Source organism: Schistocerca cancellata, chromosome 1 (assembly GCF_023864275.1).
Source record: "Schistocerca cancellata isolate TAMUIC-IGC-003103 chromosome 1, iqSchCanc2.1, whole genome shotgun sequence".
In the NCBI taxonomy this organism is placed as follows: domain Eukaryota; kingdom Metazoa; phylum Arthropoda; class Insecta; order Orthoptera; family Acrididae; genus Schistocerca; species Schistocerca cancellata.
In genome coordinates, this window is record NC_064626.1 from 1191629927 (window position 1) to 1191656143 (window position 26217).

At 42.7% G+C, this 26217-nt stretch overlaps 1 protein-coding gene across 4 annotated transcripts in view; it reads left to right on the forward strand.

Moving 5' to 3' along the window:
• The window catches only part of LOC126094448 (scoloptoxin SSD14-like), a 572643-nt gene that overhangs the window by 417000 nt on the left and 129426 nt on the right, over positions 1-26217 (forward strand). The window lies entirely within an intron of this gene.

Consider the following 26217-nt stretch of genomic DNA (forward strand, 5'->3'; position numbering starts at 1 on the left):
AGAGAGAGAGAGAGAGAGAGAGAGAGGAGACGATCTGCGCCATTAGTCATGGACTTGGTTCGTTAGTACCAGAAACTTACACGATTTGAAGACGTTTCAGGGAAAACGTAGTGCGTCACGTAACTGCCGAAGGCCGCTTACTCCTGCACGTCAGCGATACTTTCATTCACGGCAACGCCCCTTACAGCGCTGCTGTTCACGTTAGAATGTCACCACATCTTACAGCGCAGAGCTGAAAGCAGCAGCTAACCTCAGCTGCCAGGTGGTGGGTAATCTCCATTCATGGAGACTTGCGTATACAGAGGTTGGACAAAATTATGGGAACACAGTGAGAAACGGGTGCTTGAACATAAATGCAGATACAGCTGGCGCTGTTGTATATGACCAAGAACGGGACCTGCGCAGTGCCCTCAGTTCGTGTCAGTAGGTATCAGTCGTAATCAGACAGGTGTTGTGTGTAATGAGTCAATTACGTGAAAGCTAATTGAATCCGAACGTGGAAGCTTCCACAAACAAGGTAGCTCAAGTATTTGGTGGTTAGAGGTCACGTACCGAAGATGTTTACTGCATACAGGGAAAGCGGGAAAACAGCGTCCGCTAAGTCGCAGCGCGGACGAAAGTGTGTTTCTTGAGTGATACAGACACATTTTAACTGAAAAGGATTCTGACGAAAAAAAAGAACTGCAGAACAGCATTTCGCACTCCCAAACCCCGTCAGCACCAAAACACGAAGGGAGCTCCATAAGCTGGGAACTGAATGGTGGAGTCAGCCGGAGTGGCTGAGCGGTTCTAGGCGCTTCAGTCTGGAACAGCGCTGCTGCTACGGTCGCAGGTTCGAATTCTGACCCGGACATGGATGTTTGTGATGTCCTTAGGTTAGTTAGGTTTAAATAGTTCTAAGTTCTAGGGGACTGATGACCTCAGATGTTAAGTCCCATAGTGCTCAGAGCCATTTTTGAACTGAAGGGTGAAATGGAATTCTAAAACCACTCTTCAGTGATGCAAATGTCAATAAAAGGAAAACGTGCTACCTGAGCCATAAAACTGGACTATGGAGCAGTGGAAGAAAGTTTGGTCGGATCGGTCGTGTTTCACACTAATTCCCACTTACGACCTAGTTTGTTCGAAGCGTGAAACATGGCAAGGGTTAGAATGAGATTTTCACTCTGCAGCGGAGTGTGCGCTGATATGAAACTTCCTGGCTGATTGAAACTGTGTGCCGGGCCGAGACTCGAACTCGGGACCTTTGCCTCTTTCAAAAGTGCTAGTTCTGCAAGGTTCGCAGAAGAGCTTCTGTAAAGTTTGGAAGGTAGGAGACGAGATACTGACAGGAGTAAAGCTGTGAGGTCGGGACGTGAGTCGTCCTTGGGTAGCTGAGTTGGTAGAGCACTTGCCCGCGAAGGCAAAGGTCCCGAGTTCGAGTCTCGGTCCGGCACACAGTTTTAATCTGCCAGGAAGTTTCATGGCAAGGGTTAGGCGGTGATTTGGGCAGCCATATTGTGGTATTCCATGGGCCCCATGGTTACCCTGTAAAGTACATTACTGACGGCGACTGAGTGACCTTTTTGGCTGACAAAGACCGTCGAACGGTACAATGTACACTGAAGCGCCAAAGAAACTGGTACATGCGTATTCAAGTACAGAGATATGAAAACAGGCCAAATACGGCGCTGCGGCCGGCAACGTCTACATAACACAAATGTCTGGTGCAGTTGTTAGATCAGTTACTGCTGCTACAATAGCAGGTTATCAAGATTTAAGTGAGTTTGAACGTGGTGTTACAGTCGGCGCAAGAGCGATGGGACGCAGGATGTCAGAGGTAGCGATGAAATGGGTATTTCCTCGTACGTCCATTTCACGAGTGTACTGTGAATATCAGGAATCCAGTAAAACATCATGTTTCCGAAACCGCTGCGGCCAGAAAAAGATCCTGCAAAAACGGGACCAACGACGATTAAAGAGAATTGTTCAACGTGACAGAAGTGCAACCCTTCAGCAAGTTGCTGCAGAGTTCAGTACTGGCCCTTCAAGTGTCAGTGTGCAAACAATTCAGCGGAACATGATCGATATGGGCTTTCGGAGCCGAAGGCCACAAGTGTGCCCTTGACTGCACAACACAAAGCTATATGCCTCGCTTGGGCCCGTCAACACCGACGTTGGACTGTTGATGACTGGAAACTTTCTGCCTGGTTGGACGAGTCTCGTTTCAAATTCTGTGGAGCAGATGGACGTATACGGGTATGGAGATAACCTCATGAATCCATGGACCCTGCATGTCAGCAGGTGACTGTTAAAGCTGATGGAGGCTCTGTAATCGTGTGGAGCGTGTGCAGTTGGAGTGATATGGGGCCCCTGGTGCGTCTATATACGACTCTGACAGGTGACACGTACGTATGCATTGTGCCTGATCACCTGCATCAATTCATTTCCAGTGTGCATTCCGACCGACTTGGGCAATTCCAGCAGGACACTAAGACACCCCACACGTCCAGAATTGCTACAGAGTCGCTCCAGGAACACACTTCTGAGTTTAAACACTTCCGCTAACCACCAAATTCCCCAGACACGAACATTATTGAGCATATCTGGGCTTCCTTGCAACGTACTGTTCAGAAGAGATCTGCACCCCCTCTTACTCTTACGGATTTATGGACAGCCCTGCAGTATTCATGGTGCCAACTCCCTGCAGCACTACTTCAGACATTAGTCGAGTCCATGCCACGTCGTGTTGCAGCTGTTCTGCGTGCTCGCGGGGCCCTGCACTATATTAGGCAGGTGTACCAGTTTCTTGGGCTCCTCAGTGTATGCTCCCCAATGGCGAAGCTATGTTCAGAGACAACACCTCACCCCTCACACAGTTCGCATCGTCCAGCTACGGTTTTGTGAGCACGTGGATGAACTGTTGTATCTCATCTGGCCACTAGTCTCCATATCTCAATATACTGAGTCTTTGTGATGTACTTTGGAGAGAAGCGTACGTCATGGTTGTTCACCTCCATCATCATTATCTGAACTTGCCACCATTATGCAGGAATAATGACATAAGATTCCCTTAAAAACCATGCAGGACCTGTATTTGAGTTGAGACGATTGGAAGCTGTTCTGAATGCTAACGGTTTTCATATGCCATGTTACGCGTGGTAAAGTGTTTTTTGTGTTTCCCCATCTGTCGTCTGCAGGGTTTGGTCCTGGGACACGGCGCCATGGGGAGGGGGGCAAGGGGAGGGGGGAAGCGGTGGAGGAGGGGGAGACGGAGGAGGTGGTAACAAAGAAACTACATTATGGTCTTACCACATTTGGACGACGATGACGACACGATGATGACGACGACGACGACCTTAAGACCGTTGCGTCTCTCATTTTGGCACACCAGGCCTCCCGTACAACAAAGCAGTCACATCCATAGTTTCATAAAAGTTTTTTTTCTAGCTCTGGAAAGCGAAATATACAAAAGAAAATAATTATTATTAGTCTTTCAATCGCTGTTTTCATCATCTCTGACTAATTTGAGGCAGTGTCTCCCATATGACAGTGGAGCAGTATTTCAGACAGGACTGATTATTCTGTAGCTACGGCAAATGTGAAGATGGTCGACACTGCCTGAAACTAATCAGTTTGAGATGATAAAAACAGCCATCGATTAAGGATCGCGGATAATTCCCTGCTGACAAGTATGTTCAGTTTTGATTAAATATATAAAATGTTCTAATATTGATGACGACGACGACGACGAGTTTACATCGGTGCTTAGTACGTCGTATCTGTGTAATTTCCTATAAATTGCAGTTCAGAGCAAAACAGCAGTCTTTATTTACCCCGTTGTATGATGTACATTCATAGATTTATTTTAGATTTCATGATTTTCAAAAACCTGACTATAATTTTTATATATCTTCGCGATGTTTGTAATGGATTAATCACATCTTAAAATGGCATCTTGGTGGCAAAACCTACAATGTGAATATTAAATATTTTTTAAAGTGATGTGCCATAATAACTATACAAGTACTGAAGGTCGTCGTCAGAAAATTAGAGAAGTGCAGGTCTTATGGAACTGATTAAAGAACTGTGACAGCAAGAATGCCGAAACTTACAGCTTCATAATTTGCAGAATACAAAACTGTGTGCACTCACTATAATCAGTATTTCACTTAGCACTACCAGTGTGAACATAATTCTGTGGTTGTCTATGCGAGTGTGTAATTATAGGTTTAGAGAGAGAGAGAGAGAGAGAGAGAGAGAGAGAGAGAGACTGGGAATGAAGGTCATGACCCACCCCCTGTGGAACTGCGTTTGTAAAGAAAAGACTAATACTAGAAGGTGCACTATAGTGGGAATAATTTTTTCTCGTGTAAATTATAATGGTTTTTAGATAAAATTTAGTGACAGTAGAAAAAGTTCAGAAAAATGAGAACTACAAATGATGAAAATTTATGACGTGACTAAAACAGCGAACTGCCATTCACTAAAACTGTACGCGTATTAGAGGTGGGTCAGTCACCGCCTTGTGTTAACGATGAACAGAGGAACTGTATTGCAGCAGTAAGCCTCAGTTTCCTTATCCGTCTTAAATTAGTACACTGCAGTAAAGGAGAGAGGAGCACTGACTGAAAACCTTGCTGAAATACCCTCTGGGGAACGCTGAAAGCACAGCTTGGCCCGAAATAGTCTGCAGTCAGTGTCGGCTGCTTAATAATTACGGCGACAATCCTGAGTCCAAGTGCTCCGACACTCTGCCCCCGACCAACTGCGCGGCAACAGCGTGCCGCAGCCGTCTTTTTCCGTATCAAAATCAGCCAGGGAGAGCCGACCTCGGACGGAGCTTTCGCTCGGCCTACTTGCGGAAACCGACGGAGCGCCAGCTTCCGCTCGGATGGATGCAAGGACCTCCAAATGCTACGCGTCGTGTGTAAGTCTGCGGGCTTCTGTGGCCGTTCTCGTTGAAGGTAAGATCTTGTAGGGTATTAGGCCGTGTCATGTTCCTCTTCAAATTTCTCGTTCACAATCGACGTTCAGACAGTCCTGTGCAAACTTCTTCAGCATATTCTTGTGGTCCCCGTTAGCTGAAATACTGTGACCCGTTAACTTACAAAATTACTTCAAGCGCTTATTCTGATGAAGTGGGGTTATTTGATGAAGTGTTTTCCGTCAACTGTTGGTCGGCCGTCGCCACTAAATGGGTGTCGGCGGTATACCATGGCAATTTTAGGTGGATGGGGTGGCGGAAATTGACCGATGTTTGTTCAAGATATCGGTAGAGACCGGACTTGAATTATCGCGTTTACAGCCCTGCCAATAGAGCAAACCACTGCCCTGTAGCCGGTACCAAATGCGTTGTCTACTCCACTTTGCTGTATGTTGGGCTTTGCTTGTAGTTTTCTCGTTTTGAAATTAGAAGAGTAATTTTGGCCCATAACGGGGCCAGAACGGATGTTGCCAGTCCTGCGAGAGGGAGGCGGAGCTTGTTTTCTTGCTCCGCGCCTCTCGTTTGTTCACGCTCCAGCCGACTGCCACGATGTATTGTTCGGACTCTAGCGATAACAGGCTGTAAAGAAAGGACAATGCTTATCAAAATACAGGATCATTCAAAAAGAGAGAACAGATTTCAGTTTTTATTGCAAACTGTGAAAATTAGAAACTGTATTGAGGAAGATTCAAAGTCTGTTAGCACAGACGCTGTACCATACACTCAACATGAGCACCATTGCTCGAGGAACACCGAAACGGTAGTTCATTTCATTACAGACATGAATCGACGTGTTCCTGTTTACTGAATCGACAACTTCAATAATTCGATTTCTCAGATCTTGAACAGCTGCCATAGATGGGACAGACTGTCTTTTATATAGACCCACAGAAAAAATGGAAAGGTGTGAGGTCTGGTGACCTAGAAGCCCTAGAACTTGTTGTCTACCTCTTCCAATCCAACGTTGAAGGGTGGTGGTTCTAAGATAACGCTGCACCTCAAAGTGAAATTTAGACCGGGTGTCGTCATGGCTAAAAATGAAATCCTTGGAATCTTAGTGAAGTTGAGGAAACAACCAATGTCGCAACATGTCCTGGTATGACATTCCTGTCAGTTCGCTCCTCAAAATTCGTGAACATAAACGGCACAAAACACGTTCAGTTTCGGTGAGTCTCTTTCATGTTCGACAACAGTGCTGGGATTTGGTGACCCCGAGATTCTTACATTACAGTGGTTTACTTTACACTGTAGATGAAGCGTCGACTCGTCCGAAAAATTTTTGGAAAAAGTGTCCTTTGCCATATCCTGGAGAACTGAAATGCAAAATCTTTACTTTATGATCGCCGGGACGCAACTGCCGAAGTAACTGGAACTTGTAAGGCTTCATATGCAGGCGTCGTTTGAGAATACGCCACACAGTTGCCCGCCTGGTAACTTCCGGGGGCTTCGTGTGAACGCATCATAGATACGCTCGACTTTTTTCATGACACGTGCGTGACCGACCAGTGCTCTTCCCTTTGCATATGCAACCAACTTCCAAGAATTCGTTACGGCAGTCATAAATCTGCTTATTTAGAGGCGGCTTCTTGCTGAATCGACAGAGGAATGCACGTTGCACTTGAACACTGGATTGACTTCACGCAAATGCCAACACACACTTGTTCTTGTCGTTTAGTCGCCCCGTTGCCACATACATACAGCGCAGCTGTGTAAGAACTTTGAGCCTACCTCTACCCGCCCCACGCAATATCTTCCTTTCATACTTTGTCTGCAATAAACAACCGAAATCTGTTCTTTTTCTTTAATCACACTGTATTATTGTATTTCTCCTGCAGTGAAGCAGTAGAGAGTTGGTAAGGTACTGGGATTACGGAACTTCGTACATGTGAACAGTTTATTATGAAAACAGTTACTCTCTCTGCAAATTAAAAGATACACAAAAACTGGTGACTAGTGAATAAGGCAGTTAAATTTAAGGCTCATTACATCAATAAATACAATCCTTGAAATGCACGAAAGCAAGGTAATTTAAAAAAATCGCCGCACGTTGCCGAGCCCAAAATGAACTACCACAATAATTTAAAATTCTAAGCAGCATCAGCAAAACGTATCGCCATACTGTGTTAATGTTAACAGGTAATTACAGATCGAGAACATTAATTCATCAAACGAGTAACGACACACAGCAACTGCACAAACGGCTTAAGGCCCAATGATAAATGCCTATCACGGCGATTCCAAAGTAATTTAAGGTACTTAAATTTTACACACAGATTTCATTGAGGAACACGATGTCTCGGTCATAAAGACCAGTTCACGGCAACACTGATCGACCTCAAGTGAAGAGAATTACATTGCAAAGAAGTTAAATAGCATTTAAGACAAATGCAAGTTGTGAGAGCTTCACGACCAATCTCAAAGATCATACAGGGTACAAACGGCCGAGCCGAACTTAACATTGAAGGCCGCCTATAGGCGGTGTCTCATAGATTTTTCAGAAAAGATCAGTTGCATTAAATCACAAAGGAAATTAATTATAAATATAAAGGTTCCCTTAACGGTAACATACACATCCGAAATATAAAATACCAAAGTAAGGTAAATGCTTATCTCAGTGCTTACAGATACGCTAACAGCGGCTGAGGCCGACCAAATACACAGTAGGAATCAGCCGAGCCCGGCGGGCAGGAACGGCAGACCAACAAATTAAAAGATAATTCGGTAAACAGGCGGCTCATTCGGGAAACAGCTAATACCAAGTAATGGGGATTTACTAGAATCAGCTGACCAGCTGTCTTATCTTTTACACAGATATGAGGAATTTAAATTAAATGATAAAGGCCACAAGGCGACCCAAAGCATACAGTGAGGCCCCCTTATACACTCTCTCTCTCTCTCTCTCTCTCTCTCTCTCTCTCTCGTGTGCGCGCAACATTATAGTCAGACTCACTTGTAACAGGGCATCTTGAAAACATTTCCCTTTACTTAAAGGTATCTTTGAGTTATAATTGCTCGTCACCAGTCGACAGTACTCACTATTTTCGCCGAGACAGTAATACGTAGCCATCGCAGATGTTATCGTTACAACGCGAAGCAACAGTAGTCTCTCTACTTACATGGTTCTTTTGATTTAATTTTGCTTTGTTAATCCAGATTACTTCTCATCCAGAGTGATAATTTATGAACTGACCCACGCACGGTTCAAGACAAACTAAAGCACAGGTAGACAATGAAAAGGAAGTGTATTGAAATCAACATAAAACTTCAACTCTCCATAATTACACAGCACAACCGAGCGAGGTGGCGCAGTGGTAGCACACTGGACTCGCATTCGGGAGGACGACGGTTCAATCCCGTCTCCAGCCATCCTGATTTAGGTTTTCCGTGATTTCCCTAAATCGTTTCAGGCAAATGCGGGGATGGTTCCTTTGAAAGGGCACGGCCGATTTCCTTCCCAATCCTTCCCTAACCCGAGCTTGCGCTCCGTCTCTAATGACCTCGTTGTCGATGGGACGTTAAACACTAACCTAACACAGCACAAAGAATAGTTCATAATTCACTCTTTCTTTGAATTGAGTGATATATGTAAGCCCCCCCCCCCCCCCATGAACCATGGACCTTGCCGTTGGTGGGGAGGCTTGCGTGTCTCAGCGATACAGATGGCCGTACCGTAGGTGCAACGACAACGGAGGGGTATCTGTTGAGAGGCCAGACAAACATGTGGTTCCTGAAGAGGGGCAGCAGCCTTTTCAGTAGTTGCAGGGGCAACAGTCTGGATGATTGACTGATCTGGCCTTGTAACATTAACCAAAACGGCCTTGCTGTGCTGGTACTGCGAACGGCTGAAAGCAAGGGGAAACTACAGCCGTAATTTTTCCCGAGGACATGCAGCTCTACTGTATGATTAAATGATGATGGCGTCCTCTTGGGTAAAATATTCCGGAGGTAAAATAGTCCCCCATTCGGATCTCCGGGCGGGGACTACTCAAGAGGACGTCGTTATCAGGAGAAAGAAAACTGGCGTTCTACGGATCGGAGCGTGGAATGTCAGATCACTTAATCGGGCAGGTAGGTTAGAAAATTTAAAAAGGGAGATGGATAGGTTAAAGTTAGATATAGTGGGAATTAGTGAAGTTCGGTGGCAGGAGGAACAAGACTTTTGGTCAGGTGATTACAGGGTTATAAATACAAAATCAAATAGGGGTAATGCAGGAGTAGGTTTAATAATGAATAAAAAAATAGGAGTGCGGGTTAGCTACTACAAACAGCATAGTGAACGCATTATTGTGGCCAAGATAGACACAAAGCCCATGCCTACTACAGTAGTACAAGTTTATATGCCAACTACCTCTGCAGATGATGAAGAAATAGATGAAATGTATGACGAGATAAAAGAAATTATTCAGGTAGTGAAGGGAGACGAAAATTTAATAGTCATGGGTGACTGGAATTCGTCAGTAGGAAAAGGGAGAGAAGGAAACATAGTAGGTGAATATGGATTGGGGGGAAGGAATGAAAGAGGAAGCCGCCTTGTAGAATTTTGCACAGAGCATAACTTAATCATAGCTAACACTTGGTTCAAGAATCATGAAAGGAGGCTGTATACATGGAAGAAGCCTGGAGATACTGACAGGTTTCAGATAGATTATATAATGGTAAGACAGAGATTTAGGAACCAGGTTTTAAATTGTAAGACATTTCCTGGGGCAGATGTGGATTCTGACCACAATCTATTGGTTATGAACTGCAGATTGAAACTGAAGAAACTGCAAAAAGGTGGGAATTTAAGGAGATGGGACCTGGATAAACTGAAAGAACCAGAGGTTGTAGAGAGTTTCAGGGAGAGCATTAGGGAACAATTGACTGGAATGGGGGAAAGAAATACAGTAGAAGAAGAATGGGTAGCTCTGAGGGATGAAGTGGTGAAGGCAGCAGAGGATCAAGTAGGTAAAAAGACGCGGGCTAATAGAAATCCTTGGGTAACAGAAGAAATATTGAATTTAATTGATGTAAGGAGAAAATATAAAAATGCAGTAAATGAAGCAGGCAAAAAGGAATACAAACGTCTCAAAAATGAAATCGACAGGAAGTGCAAAATGGCTAAGCAGGGATGGCTAGAGGACAAATGTAAGGATGTAGAGGCTTGTCTCACTAGGGGTAAGATAGATATTGCCTACAGGAAAATTAAAGAGACCTTTGGAGAGAAGAGAACCACTTGTATGAATATCAAGAGCTCAGATGGCAACCCAGTTCTAAGCAAAGAAGGGAAAGCAGAAAGGTGGAAGGAGTATATAGAGGGTTTATACAAGGGCGATGTACTTGAGGACAATATTATGGAAATGGAAGAGGATGTAGATGAAGATGAAATGGGAGATAAGATACTGCGTGAAGAGTTTGACAGAGCACTGAAAGACCTGAGTCAAAACAAGGCCCCGGGAGTAGACAACATTCCATTAGAACTACTGATGGCCTCGGGAGAGCCAGTCATGACAAAACTCTATCATCTGGTGAGCACGATGTATGAGACAGGCGAAATACCCTCAGACTTTAAGAAGAATATAATAATTCCAATCCCAAAGAAAGCAGGTGTTGACAGATGTGAAAGTTACCGAACTATCAGTTTAATAAGTCACAGCTGCAAAATACTAACGCGAATTCTTTACAAACGAATGGAAAAACTGGTAGAAGCCGACCTCGGGGAAGATCAGTTTGGATTCCGTAGAAATGTTGGAACACGTGAGGCAATACTGACCTTAAGACTTATCTTGGAAGAAAGATTAAGAAAAGGCAAACCTACATTTCTAGCATTTGTGGACTTAGAGAAAGCTTTTGACAATGTTGACTGGAATACTCTCTTTCAAATTCTGAAGGTGGCAGGGGTAAAATACAGGGAGCGAAAGGCTATTTACAATTTGTACAGAAACCAGATGGCAGTTATAAGAGTCGAGGGGCATGAAAGGGAAGCAGTGGTTGGGAAAGGAGTGAGACAGGGTTGTAGCCTCTCCCCGATGTTATTCAATCTGTATATTGAGCAAGCAGTAAAGGAAACAAAAGAAAAATTCGGAGTAGGTATTAAAATTCATGGAGAAGAAGTAAAAACTTTGAGGTTCGCCGATGACATTGTAATTCTGTCAGAGACAGCAAAGGACTTGGAAGAGCAGTTGAACGGAAAGGACAGTGTCTTGAAAGGAGGATATAAGATGAACATCAACAAAAGCAAAACGAGGATAATGGAATGTAGTCAAATTAAGTCGGGTGATGCTGAGGGAATTAGATTAGGAAATGAGACACTTAAAGTAGTAAAGGAGTTTTGCTATTTAGGGAGTAAAATAACCGATGATGGTCGAAGTAGAGAGGATATAAAATGTAGACTGGCAATGGCAAGGAAAGCGTTTCTCAAGAAGAGAAATTTGTTAACATCGAATATAGATTTAGGTGTCAGGAAGTCATTTCTGAAAGTATTTGTATGGAGTGTAGCCATGTATGGAAGTGAGACATGGACGGTAAATAGTTTGGACAAGAAGAGAATAGAAGCTTTCGAAATGTGGTGCTACAGAAGAATGCTGAAGATAAGGTGGGTAGATCACGTAACTAATGAGGAGGTATTGAATAGGGTTGGGGAGAAGAGAAGTTTGTGGCACAACTTGACTAGAAGAAGGGATCGGTTGGTAGGACATGTTCTGAGGCATCGAGGGATCACAAATTTAGCATTGGAGGGCAGCGTGGAGGGTAAAAATCGTAGAGGGAGACCAAGAGATCAATACACTAAGCAGATTCAGAAGGATGTAGGTTGCAGTAGGTACTGGGAGATGAAGAAGCTTGCACAGGATAGAGTAGCATGGAGAGCTGCATCAAACCAGTCTCAGGACTGAAGACCACAACAACAACAACATGTAAGCCCAGCGGACTGTCAGCCACTGAAAAATTGAGCACAATTACTAGGGTCAAAGTACTGGTTCAGTGGGAACTGATCGTCTCTAATTACACAAACAGCGTCGGGCCTAAATAGCAAAGTTTCCGAGGTTCGCACTATAGAAGTCAAGTCATGGCGTAGCGAGCACGATTGCTGTCGACTCCACGTAGTGTCTGAGGCTACGATCCCAAGCAGGCAGACTGGCGCTGGACTAAAACTGGCGGAAGGATTCCAGTCGATCTTCTGATCGAGGAACTGTGGCAGCAGCGGGTTTAAAGTCCAGAGAGCTCGCCGTGAAGAACTGACTCACTATAGCCGCAACGTCGGCCTAAGTACTGTTGAGGCATCGTGATAGGCTGAGACCAATGTTAGAGTATTTGATCCTGTGCAACGGGATAGGTTCATGTTGACTGCGCTGTCTTGGATGGATGTTGCCGAGGTGTTGTTACAGGACTTTTTCAGAATGGACCTGCACCATACCAAATTCACCATATTCAAAATGCAGACCCATCCTCGACCTTTGTAATTAATTGATCTTAAATATACGCGTGATCGTTACTTGCAGTAGTATAAAAATGGACTTGCTTGCTGTTTGTAAGAAAGTGCTTTGGAAGAAAAATGGATGACATGGCCAGTGAACCAAACGCCTAGACGGCCGGACGCCCCGTTGTACTTCTTCTTAAAAGGGTTGACGATGAGTGGTTGTCATACAATGGTGACCCTTCCGGCCATCTCTGGCCCGAGGGAAGATTCCGTAACAGAGAGAACTTCCTCGAGCCGCCACATGCGAAAAAGTTTTATGAGCTGGAGTGAGGACGAACCTTAGCGGAAGGCGCTGTTGTCTGCCGTATGTAGAAACGACTTCTGTGATATTGTCGGACAGATGAAAACAAACCCCAAGTCTTCGAAACCGTGGGACGCCGCTGAAAACGCACATCTTCCAGAAAAAATTTTAAAATGTGAGGACGGACATTGATTGACAAGGACCATCTCCCACAGTTACTGCGAGCGTGCAATGCCGAAAGGTAACTCTTCTATTGGCTGAAGAGAGAAGGGCGACTTCTTGCTAGGGAACTTGGTTAAATTACACTGGTCAACCAAGTTAAACATAGTCCAGGGAAGGAGAAATGTGCTCTCAGGGACGCATTTTTAGTGGTCGGAACTCCTAGGAAGAATCCAGCTAACCAGGGCTAGCTTGTAACGATAACCGCGGAAAGCGAGGTTTCCTCGACTTACGCCGTCGCGCTGTAACAGACTTCACCAGATATTTCAATAAGACGCTTCGTCAGAGACTTCTTCCTGCGCTCCCCGCTTAGGACATCAACTTAGAAGACGAATTTCATGGATAATTAATTACTTAGAAAGGTCTCCGGCACTACCGCAGATTGAGGCCGTAGCATTTCTGCCACCTGTAGCTACAGTAGGCTGAGACCGAGCCGCTTCTGCGTGAGACGTAGGGAGAGTCATATCAGTTTACAACTTTAACATCTTAGACCTTCACTCTAACGATTTATCGTGCAAACCATGAAACGTTTGCTTCCAAATTCCGCAACATGTGCGAGGTAGCAATTTCCATAGTTCTGTGTGTTGCTTTCAGCACTTCTGTCCTTTACTAACTCACTTCACGGCGATCAGTCAGTACTTCCGCGATTTATCATCGGTTTTTCCCCCGACCTACAATTCAGATGAACAAAAGCATTCTCACAAGTTGTCTTATCGAGATGTTGCTATCGGATATCTTTATAAAATATTATTGAGAATGAAATATAATTATCCTAGTTATTGAGTATTAAACGTTTATTGAGAATTACGCGTATTTGTCATAGTTATTGAGAAATAAAAGTTGATAGAGAAAAACCTCTTTTACACCAAAAAATTAAGAAAATATTTACAGTTTGCAGTCGGAACTGAAGTGGTGGTGTTCGCCGTTGTAGCCCCTGTGACTTAGGGCAAAGGCCACCCTTGGTGCAGCGCTGTTGTGACAAAGGTCTGTGAGCTCCAACATAGAAATTTCCTTCTCTAAATGACACTGAACATAAATTCCTGGAAATCAACGCCAAGGTTTCTATGGAAGACGTAAGACAACGACAGGGTGACATCGTGCGAGGGGTGCAGTGGGAAGACACTGAACTGTATTAGAGAGGACGGCAGTTCAAATCTTTGTCCGCCATCCTGATTCAGGTTTTCTGTGATTTCCCCAAACCGATTAAGTAAATTCCTGGACGGTTTCTTAGAAAGGGCATGGCCGATTTTCTTCCCCAATCTGAACTTGTGGTTAATTTCTAATGAACGTGTGGGAGGGATATTAGACTTGTCTTTTATTCCACATCTACATCCATAATGTGCAAACAACTGAAGTTCATGGCAGAGGATACCTGCCGTTCCATTCACGTATGGAGCATGGAACAGTGACTGTAAATGCCTCGATGCCTGTTATAATGAATGAAATTTTCTCTCACTGTATCTACGGGAGCAACGCATAGTTGGATGTCGTATAATCTTCAGGTTCATCATTTAAAGCCGTTCTTGAAACTTATTAGTAGGCTTCCTCGACAGAGTTTACCTCGATCTTAACATATGACTTAGTTCAGTTTGTACAGTTTGTTCAGCATCTCTGTGACACTTTCCCGTGGGCCACACACTTGTGACAGTCCGTACTGCCCTACTCTGTAAACCGTTCAATATTCCTTGTTAGACTTATTTGATGTGGGTATCACACACACTTGAGCAGTATTCTAGGATGGGTGGCACGAGTGTTTCTTATGTGATCTCCTTTGTAGACTGATCTCATTTCCCTAGAATTCTACCAACAAACTGAAGTTTGCCACCTGTTTATCTTTTGTTCCATTTCACATCCCTACAAATTGTTATACCCAGGTATTTGTATGAGTTCACAGGTTACAGTTGTGACTCGTTGATACTACAATCGTAGGTTATTACGTTTTTTTGTCGTTTTGTGAAGTGCACAGTTGTACAGTTCTGAACATTTAAAGCGAATTGCCGATCTCTGGACCACTTTGAATTTTTTAAGGTGTTACTATTTGTACAACTTCTTTAAGACAGTACTTCATTGCAAATAACTCCATTTGCAAAAAGTCTGTGGTTACTATTAATATTTTCTGCAATGTTAAGAAAATAACACTAACGGAAAAGGTTCCAACACACTTCTACATCTGTCGATGACACTCTATCCTAGATACCACGCTGCGTCCTCCCTACCAAGAAACCCTCAAGCCAGTCACAAATGTCATTTCATACTCCATATTTCCGATAATAAGAGTAGGTGTGGTGCTGAGTCATACTTTTCGGAAGTAAAGAAACACTACATCTACCTGGCTGCCTTGATCCTTGTTTTTCAGGATGTTATGTGAGACTTAGGTTCCACATGATCTTTGTACCTGAAACCCATGTTGACTGGCATGGACGAGGTTGTTTTGTTCGAGATATCTCATTATGTTTGAACTCAGAGTATGTTATAGATACTGGACGGTCGTTTTGCTGATCACTTCTGCTATCCTCCTTGTAGGCAGGTGTGGCCTGTGCTTCCTTCAAACCATTGACCTCGGTGTTAGAGGGCTCTGCAGTATATTCTAGCTAAAAGAGGGGCTAACTAATGTGCAAACTACGTGTAGAATGTGTTTATTGCATCGACGGTTAACTTTTTCTTCTCCCGCTGCTGTTGATCTAATTAGTGATATTACTCTTGCCCATCGCGCTCGTAGTGTGAGTTGTCGATCTGTCGAACTAACGAAAGCCTCGTCGCGTTCCAGTGACCGTATTTTTCCCATCGCCTTTCTCCTGACTCGCTTCCCAATCGCCGTTTTCCCCACCTAATACGCTGCTACCTGTATCTTTGATGACTATGTTCGCGTAATGCTCTCACAATGATAATTGAAAAGCTATTGCAGACTACGTTTCCACCATTATCAGAGATAGTAAGGAAAATGGTAGGCGTAGTATCTATATTGCGTAATACCTTAGCCACATGTGTATCGAACATTCCTTAGGCTGTCGTTATCACACCCAAAGAGGTTGCTAAACAATAGCTTACTTGTATCGACTGTACTCCTCGATCTGACATTTTCAGCTTTCGGCGAGAACGACGTGCTCCTGAGAAAAGTGAACGTTAAGGCTCCTCATTTTTAAATGACCTGAACTTATCGCCACAAAGCCTTGACAAGGGAACTGACCCACCTCTCCCTGCCCATCTGTAACGGAATTTATTTAGAAGCCGATGAGACATTGGAGATACGTGTTTGTTTGCTCTAAAAACGCACATCTTCCAGCAGAACATGTGTTCTATAAGAAAGCACTGCAAATCGGTCCGTAGAAACTGGATGGAAGAACATGAGTTCCTAACATATAATATCGAAGAATGTGGACTGGATTGTTGAGAGAATCCAGTTGTGACTCGTTGATGACGTGCTTCAGTATTTGCGTGAAGATGTACGTCGGCCTATGCGTGCTGATTGTGAAAGTACATGATAAATGTGCGGTGAAGATTTTGTAGAAAATGAGTTCCAACATGTAAATAAAATGTTTCAGTAACCATGTCCATTTAACATACATTCTTTCGTGTGTTTCTTCCCATATTTACAGGATTAACAAGAAAGGCAAACACACATATTACGAAGACATGACAAAGGGAAGGTAATTGTAGACTCAACGTGTCTACAACATGGCTTTATAATTTTACTAAGATTAATAGGGCATTTATTTCCATCTAGTGGACTTATACTGCTAGGTATATGAAGTAAAAGATCAGATCATCAAATTAACTTTCTACAAAGCCAGCTAAGAAAAATCTATTCCACCTGTTATGCAAATGTAGGAGACAGGCTAAATACTCTCAAGCTTCAAAAAGAATGTAATAATTTGTCCCAAACACATGTGTAAATGTTGCTGAACCACTGGCTGAATAATTCGTGGTAGCAAAATACTGTCAAGAATTTTAATGGAAGAATGAAAAAATCTTGTGGAGACCTACATTGGGAAGGACCAGTTTGAATTTTGGAGAAATTTAGGAAAAATGAGACAATACTGACCTAACGTATTACTTAGAATACTGGTTGTAGAAGGGCAGACCTGCATTTGTAACAATTGTAATTTTAGAGAAACCTTAGTGGACTACGCGCTTTCAAATTTCAGGGGTAAAATACGGCGAGCGAACGGATATTCTTAACTAGGACACAAACCAAACTAGTTTTATAAGCACTGAAGGGGATGAAAGGTAAACAACAGTTGAGAAGGGAGTCAAACAATAAAAGAAACTAAGGAGAAATTTTTAAAGGGTGTTACGGTTGAGAGAGAAAAAATAAAAACTTTAGAGGTTTGCCGATGACACTGCAACTATCAGAGGCGGCAGATGGCTTACAACAGCAGTTGAATGGAATCAAGAATGACTTAAAAACAGGCTGTGAGACCAGTACCAACAAAAGTACAACAAGGGTGGTGGGATGTAGTCGAATTCAATCAGAGAGAATTTTATTAGAAAATGGATCACTAAAAGTAGTAGATGAGTTTTACTATTTGGGCAGCAAAATAATTGATCGTGGCCGACGGAGAGGATATATTAAAACGTATTCTAGCAATAGCAAGAAAAGCATTTGTGGAAAAATCGTTTATAAATATCACACATAACTTTACGTGTTACGAAGTCTTTTCTGATAGTATTCGTCTCGTGTGAAGCCCTGTACTAAAGTGAAACATGGACAACAAACAGTTCAGAGAAGAAGAGACTAGAAGCTGTCGAATTGTGATGCTACAGAAAAATTCTGAAAATTAAATGGGTGGATGAAATAAGTAATAAGGAGGCACTGAATCGAATTGGAGGGAAAAAGAGATGTGTGGCATAACATGAGCTAAAGGAGGGATCGGTTGTAGATCACATACTGAGGCATCAATCAATCATCAATTCGGTGTCGAAGCCAAGTGTGAGGGTACAAAATTGCAGAGGAAGGCCTAATCATGAATACAATGAGCAGGTAATAGGTCGTACAAGTTACAATAGCTATGTAGAGCAGAAGAGGTTTGTACAGCATAGACTAGCCAAGAGAATAAAGATTTTTTGTATAATATCGGAACGAAATGATTAATCAGAAAAGATTAAAAGATAAAGAACTATTTTGGAAACACACATATCAGCTTGATTTGTGAGGTTAGTTAAAGACCCTAGTTATCTAATTTCACGTTAAATTTCATATTTAAGGAAAGTTCTTACTGAACTGGCAGCTAAGGAACATACCCATACCAAACTGAGAAAGTCTACTTAAACCCTAGATAATAAACAATGCGCAATTAATGTGTATATATCATTGATCTAAGTACTGGATATACTGTTAACAGGTGCTTATATCCGTAAACAGAATTGCAGTTTAAACTGCGAGAAATGATCTCGATGTGGACATGTCAGTTCTGCTTTAGTTACTGGTGTGGAAAGAGAGAGAGAGAGAGAGAGAGAGAGAGAGAGAGAGAGAGAGAGAGAGAGACTGCGTTACGGTACAGGAACGCTTAAGACTTCTGCATTTTATTGTCACCTTGTATTTCTATAAGATTAATGTTATGTGGACTAAGGACTGGTACCTGTAATGTTTTGTTAGTTCTCCATTTCTGTTGCGAAACGCCAGAGAATCCACAATTTTCCTGAGTAAACACAACTGACGCATCATCCGAATGCGTTGGTGTAATGTGTGTAAACTCCACTGTTGTCCTCCAAATTTAACCTGCTATTCTTGGATGTGGTCGCGCTCCTCCAGTGGTATGCAGCATCTAGAGAGCTTTAGGGGTTCGAGATAATGCTCTGTTAGTCATAGGTGAAACACTATTTTTGAAAATAGGTTAGGACTATTCTTGTCTGGCAGCTGCGAGAGGCAATACGTGTCGGTTCAGTTTTCAGTTCCGTATAGTTTCCGAGACACAGCACTTAGTTAGTCCCAAAAGCTCTCTAAAAAAATGAGTCCCAACCAATCTGATAAAGTGCTGTTTAAGCTTAGAGGTACTGAATTCAACGCGTCGATTCGAAGGACAAGGGATTTCAATGATGCTACGATCGCAGCCGTTTCGAAGAACAGATCTTTTGCTGCAGTGACTGAAAAGCATACTGTGAAGGTCATTGTTTATGAATGGCGATAAAGTAGGCAGGTAACTTGTCATCGTTTAAACAATCATTAAAAGCTACTATCTTAGTTCGTAATCCGGTTTACATGTCGCTTTCCGAAAAAATAAAATTGTCTGCCAATGATAAATATTAGCTCAGTTTCTTAGTTCGGTGAGTTTAATTTTTGTGACGAAAATATTAAGCTTACTCAGATATTGAGAAAGCTGCAGACCATAATCACTGACGCACAGTAGACTCTGCATAGAAACATCTCCCTCAAATTAATGACAGGAACAGATCTGAATCAATCAGAGGTGTCATAAAGTGTTTCAAAGGTAGCTTTTTCTTGACAAATTTTGTCTTCGGCGTTCTAGGATACGCTTTCAGTAGAGGTCGTTGCTTTCTACAAAATATTAGTGATTATATTCGTGCTGTCGGTGGACTGCGAGAAATATCTATGATTTACTTCCTCTTGCTGTGGTTCTTACCTCGATTCAGTTTGGTTAACTCACGCTTCGAAATTACAAACGGTTCACATTAAAGCAGGTATTGCTGGGAAGGGGTTCAGCTGAAACTAGGGTCGGCTGTCAAATATCGAATCGGCTTTTTTAATCATGTGCGAAAATGACGTAATCCTCGGTCAGTTGTATCAAATATATGTTCTCGTACGATAATGTATAGTCACAAAGTTGAAAATGTTTCGCAGAATATAGATGTAGAATAATTAGTAAAACCGTCAAGAGCGCATTTTTTTCAATGTCCTGTTTTTCACACTTTCAATGCATGGTCGTACATCGTCGGCGTCATCGTCACATCGTGGCCGCATTAACTTTAAAGAATTACAGTTCAATTCGTACTGTACTAGCTTCAACCGAAAATCTGTAAATAGATATGTAGCTAATGCAAAAGTGTGTATGGTCTGTTCGAAGTAATATTAAATATTATACTGTTACACCTACTGCTGCCTAACGTAACCCGAATTGGGGCCTACCTATTACTAAAGGAGCTGGAGAAGTTATGTATGTACACATGAATTAACGATTTTTTTGTTATTAGGTAAAAAATCGAATGTAATGGTCATCGTCACTTGATACACTGAAAATACAAACTGTAACCATTCACGTTTATTGTATAATACTTTCCACTACACTTTTCGAAGTATTATACCGCCATTGTCAGGTGTATTTCGTATCACGGATGATTGACTTTTTGGGTAACTTGTGGCACTCGCTGACAGCAGACAGGTTCATAATACATCCGCGCCTTACTGGCAAAAAGTCTGTCTATTAATGACGGTATAATAAACGGAAACGCTTAGTGGGAAGTATTATACAAGTGTGAATGGTTACAACAGTCTGTATTTTCAAAAAATGGTTCAAATGGCTCTGAGCACTATGGGACTTAACATCTGAGGTCATCAGTCCCCTAGAACTTAGAACTACTTAAACCTAACTAACCTAAGGACATCACACACATCCATGCCCGAGGCAGGATTCGAACCTGCAACCGTAGCAGTCGCGCAGTTCCTGACTGAGCGCCTAGAACCGCACGGCCACCGCGGCCGGCTTTGTATTTTCAATTGATATTCATAACAGTCATGGTGAAGCGTAACCTAAAATGTTCGCATGCAAAAATCGTCAGCTGATACGAGCTACAGTTCTTTCCCCCTGTCTTGATTCGAACAAGTGTCTGAGGAAGTTGGGAAAGTCAGCGGTCGAAATACGCTGGACGAAAATAGACTGGTCAACCAGGCTGGACGAAAATAGACTGGTCAACCAGGCTGGACGAAAATAGACTGGTCAACCAGGCTGGACGAAAATAGACTGGTCAACCAGGCTGGACGAAAATAGACTGGTCAACCAGGCTGGACGATCAGAAGTACATATTCTATGTTTTATCCGTGATGGATGTTATTGAACTCTATGACAGTTGCTGAATTAAAGAGTGATGGTATGAATCTTCTAAATTATTCAGCCGAGTCGCATTCTTCTTTAAACTTGATCTCTCGACGTTTTGATCCGTATGTTGGGATCTTCTTCAGGAATTCACTGGTGTTCCCTGTACGGCTGAACTGTCGAAACTCATTCCGCGTTCACGTATAAAAGACTACTTTTCCAAGCTTTTTCAGAGAAGTGGGCGTACTGGGTGAAAATCTTCAGACTGCTATTGGTGGACCGTCGTCATTGTGTAGATACTGAAGGGAATCTAAAATACTGTTTTTGTTGTTACATTTTCTAAGTGTCCTGCCAATATAACGCAGCCTTTGGTTAGCCTTCCCCACAACATTTTCGGTGTGTTCTTTCCAATTTAAGTTGTTAGTAATTGTAATACTTAGGTATTTAGTTGAATTTACGGCTCTTAGATTAGACTGATTTATCTTGTAACCGAAGTTTGAGTTCCTTTTCGTACTCATGTGGATTACCTCACACTTTTCGTTATTTAGGGTCAACTGCCACTTTTCGCATCATTCAGACATTTTTTTTTCTAAATCGTTTTGCAGTTTGTTCTGGTCTTCTGATGACTTTATTAGTCGATAAACGGCAGCGTCATCTGCAAACAACCGAAGACGGCTGCTCAGATTGTCTCCCAAATCGTTTATATAGATAAGGAACACAAAGGGCCTATAATACTACCTTGGGGAACGCCTGAAAACACTTCTGTTTTACTCGATGGCTTTCCGTCAATTACGCTGACAGGAAATCGCAAATCCAGTCACATAACCGAAACGATATTCCATAAGCATGCAATTTTACTAAGAGCCACTTGGGTGGTACAGTGTCAAAAGCCTTCCGGAAATCCAGGAATACGGAATCGATCTGAAATACCTTGTCAATAGCACTCAACACTTCATGTGACTAAAGAGTTAGTTGTGTTTCACAGGAACGATGTTTTATAAACCCATGTTGACTGTGGTGCAAAAGCGTAGGTGTAAGGTCGTATATGATGTAACATTGACACCGAATTTCATCAAGATTCTGCCCAATACCACCGTGGACGTGTGAGGCGATGGCAAGCTTGTCACATCCCTCTTATTCACATTCCACCCCTTCTTTTGACGTCTGTGGTGGGGGTCAGAACCGCGATGTCCAGCGTTCAAATCACGCGGTTTTCTTGTGGGTGGCCGATGGAAATATTTCGCACACACCGCTGTTCAGAACTGACACGAAAACGCCACAGGAGGTGGCTTAAAGGTAGTCATTGAAACTACCCTTCCCTCGATGCGTTGATTCCCACACATTTCACGGACGAAAACGACAGTTCCAGTGAGCAACAGGACTACGTTCTCTACTACCTTTCACACGGCTGACACCTCCCACTTCCGACTACATAGTGGACCTGGAACCCCACTAAAAGTTACCGCACCCGTACAAAGTGAAGCGCGATCGCAGACTTCGCTCTGGTATACAGGGTGGAGCCAATAGGGAGCTTCAAAACTGTTGAGGAAATTTGAACTTGACCGAAACAGCAAAGGATGTTTATGCTTTCTCAGCCGTTCTGTTCTGCGACCTCCTGTGACCGGACCAAGGTGGGTGCGACATTGACACATGCGTGAATGAGATGATGCAGAAATACTTCCATTGTAGAGGCAGGCAACCATTCAGATTTGTCACAACTTTGAAATGTAGAAAGGTCTTGATCGCAGAATTCTTTATTAAATGTTACTCGTTTCGATATTTCGTCGTCAGATTGAAGCTGTGGAATGAAGCGTACAGAAATTAATGGTAGAAAATATACATAATTCTGTATATAAGTATTTCAATATGCAGAAATTTCAGATAATGTCTACTTAAATAAAAATCAAACTTTAGTACAGAGCTCACGAAAGTGAGCACATAGACTAAATACAATACAAATCTCATCTCATATAGGCATATTTGACAGTGCCGTGTATTAGAACAGAACCGGTGTCAAACTGAGTGTGGTGATTGAGCTATCAAAGAGGTAAACGAAGGCCAGTTGGTGGTGCTACCACCATTGACCACAGAAAGCAAGTCAAAGAGTAACTCTACAAAATTCTATACACTGCAGTTAAGTACATGTCAGCACCTCGTGAACAAATTTGACAAAAACATTTATGCTAAGTTTATGATGTTACCTAACGAAGCACTTCTCATGCCCTTAATATGAGTTTCACTTCCATAAAAGTAGCGTAAGTGTCCACGAAATGGTCCGCAGCTCGTGGCCGTGCGGTGGAGTTCTCGCTTCCCACGCCCGGGTTCCCGGGTTCGATTCCCGGCGAGCTCAGGAATTTTCTCTGCCTCGTGATGACTGGGTGTTGTGTGATGTCCTTAGGTTAGTTATGTTTAAGTAGTTCTAAGTTCTAGGGGACTGATGACCGTAGATGTTAAGTCCCATAGTGCTCAGAGCCATTTTGTCCACGAAATGTATGGAATAAACGCCCGAAGGGACTGGGCGTTTCGTTGGAGCCCTTTATGCCCCTCCCTGTGGCCTTTTCGTATCAGTTCTGAGCGGCGGTGTCCGGAATGTTTCCCTCGGCCACCCGCAAGAAAAGCACATAATTTCAATCTTGGGTGTCAGGGGTGTCGCGTTTCTGACCTCCATCACGTAGGGTCGAAAGCAGGGCTGAAATGTTGGCAATAAGGGGTGTGATGAAATTCTCCTCGTGTGACACGTCCATAAAGGCTTTGGGGAGACTTGCCACACTTTTGCACTGCTACAAAGGAAAGTTGTAGCCACCTTTGGGCCAAATTTAGAACTTCTACTAGACCCTTTGTGTTGAGCAGTGTCTATATCGGGGAAATTAGAAAGACAGTAAAAACAGGCGATAACGAGCATGAACGCAACATACGTTTAAGTCATAGGTGACGGGACACCAGGAAGAAAGTGACGAGGTTACGCAGTTTGACACGCTTGCCAGAGAAAATAATAGTAGGTAAGTCCGTGCGCAAGTCGAAATAATGAAGAATGAATATTATTTCACTGGAGATGACGGCTGCTGGCTTCAGTTTTCGTGGCTACATGCTATCATAAATCTAAACAAAAAGCCACGTCGAGCGAGGAGCATGTAGTAGTAGTTGTTGTGGTTGTTGCTGTTTGGGGTGGTGGTTAAGTTGTAAATATGCCGGACGTAGATACTAAGTGCTGTTAGATTCTCACATAACAACTACTACAGTTTCTAATGCGCTCAGCGGTTGTACAACGCTCTTCGCCTGTGTACGAATTCCCAGAAATAAGATTATCCCTCTCAGGAAGGGGGATCTGCCAACCGTTTCGGATCGTATTTGAGAAGCCGCTTGCGTATATTCTGAAACGAGACTTTCAGATTTTGGCTCAATACCCTCGCCCCGTTTTTGAGAAAACTACCGCAAAAGTTGTTGACGCGCAGTCGAACAGATTTGATGAGATCGATAGATAATTGAGCATTTTTATCAACGGTTATGGAGTCCACGAACACAAATTTTCCTATAAATCGAGAAAATAAGTTCTTAAATTTCCACTTACGGACCCATAAAGTACGCGCTGTTAAGCTAAAGCAACAAAGACATCTGACTTAGAAGCAGAAACCGGTATTAAATTCCTGGTTGCATTCTGATTCTTTCATTTGTATTTTTTTTCGCTTTGAATCTGGTAGGAATAGCAGGGTTAATAGGGTAAGAACTCAATAAGGAATAATAACAAAATAGAAATGTAAATTTCTCAAACGTCTTATAATAGAAAATAATTTAAATTTTAAGCCTCGTTGTACGAAAACAGTTCAGAGTAGGATTCCTGCGAAGACCGAGCATTGGATGCGCGTCGTCGCATAAGAGAGAAAAACTAACCCATGCCTTAGTTGGTAGTGTACATAAAATAACGCATTGGTACAAGACGCAATATTCCATCAGAGCGTCTGAAGAATTGTTACCTAAAGTTTCCCCGTCCTTGCAGGAAAAGATTGATTCAGTTCTCTGGGTATAGCAGAAGTCAATCGTTTAAGAGATGTTAATGTTTTTCACTTGCTCCAAAAACGGGAAACAGAAGAATTCAGTTTACAAAACGTATCTTGTAAACGTTTTAAAAGTTTTGTCTGATATTGTATACGCTGCTAGGACAAACTACCTCCGTTGTGTTTGATAGCATGTTTACATATGATGAGGGTCAACCGACTTGCACAATAGCAGTAATACCGCCAAACGGCAAATGTGAGTTTTATTTTTATCGCCAGCTTAAAACCTTGATTTCAAGGCTTCAAAATTACGGTGTGCTACTGGAAAGCCAGCGAGAATTGCACGTCCGAGCGGGAAGAAATAACACTTCACAGCATGATTCAGTTCTGATGAAACCGATTTTATCAGGCAGCGTTATTTTGGGTTGGTATACATCAGAACTGATTCTCTAAAAAAATTTTTGAATGTAAAGTCTGCTTTCCTCCGAATTCTGTTTTCCTCCGAATCTTCGGAAGGAACGATGTAGCTGCGCGAGATTGCTTTCGTTTGGTGTTCTTGGTGCTGCGAGTATATTTCCTTCGAATGTCTATAGGGTCTAGGACAAGTACCATCCGTTTACTTGTGTGAAGGAAATTGAAGTCATGTAACAGTGTGAGTGAACGGATCATTGTAAAGCACCCAGGATTCAATTTTTAATAATCCAAATCGTGTGATAAATTTGTTTGCTTATCTCGTATTATTCAAATACCTCTGAGCACTATGGGACTTAACATCTGAGGTCATCAGTTCCCTAGAACTTAGAACTACTTAAACCTAACTAACCTAAGGACATCACACACACCCATGCCCGAGGCAGGATTCGAACCTGCAACCGTAGCAGTCGCGCGGTTCCAGACTGAAGCGGCTAGAACCGCTCGGCCACAGCGCTAGGATACCTCGTATTATTCACTATTGCTAAGATTACGTTATTAACTCTCCTATACCTACCAATTTCGTAATGAAAAAAATAAAACACCTACAGAATGCAACAGGGGATGGAACGCCAGTTCTCCGCTCCAGTCAGATGCCTTGGTCGTCATATCCGCTGCGCTTTTGTTGAACAGCTCTTACCTTATGGCTGCATAAGCGACAGTCGAAAGTGTTTCTTTGCTACATTTCTAGAAAAACATGCGTTTGCAGACTACATATGTTGGTCAAAAACGCTAAGTTTTGAATTATACATCGACCCTGTCGGTTCAGAGTCGATTGCACGTCTTGAAAATGTATCTTAGACCAATATATATTCATTTGATATAAATATCTTAGTCCTTAATTTTAGGCTGTACACAAGCGACCTGTCAAGAGCGGTGGCCGT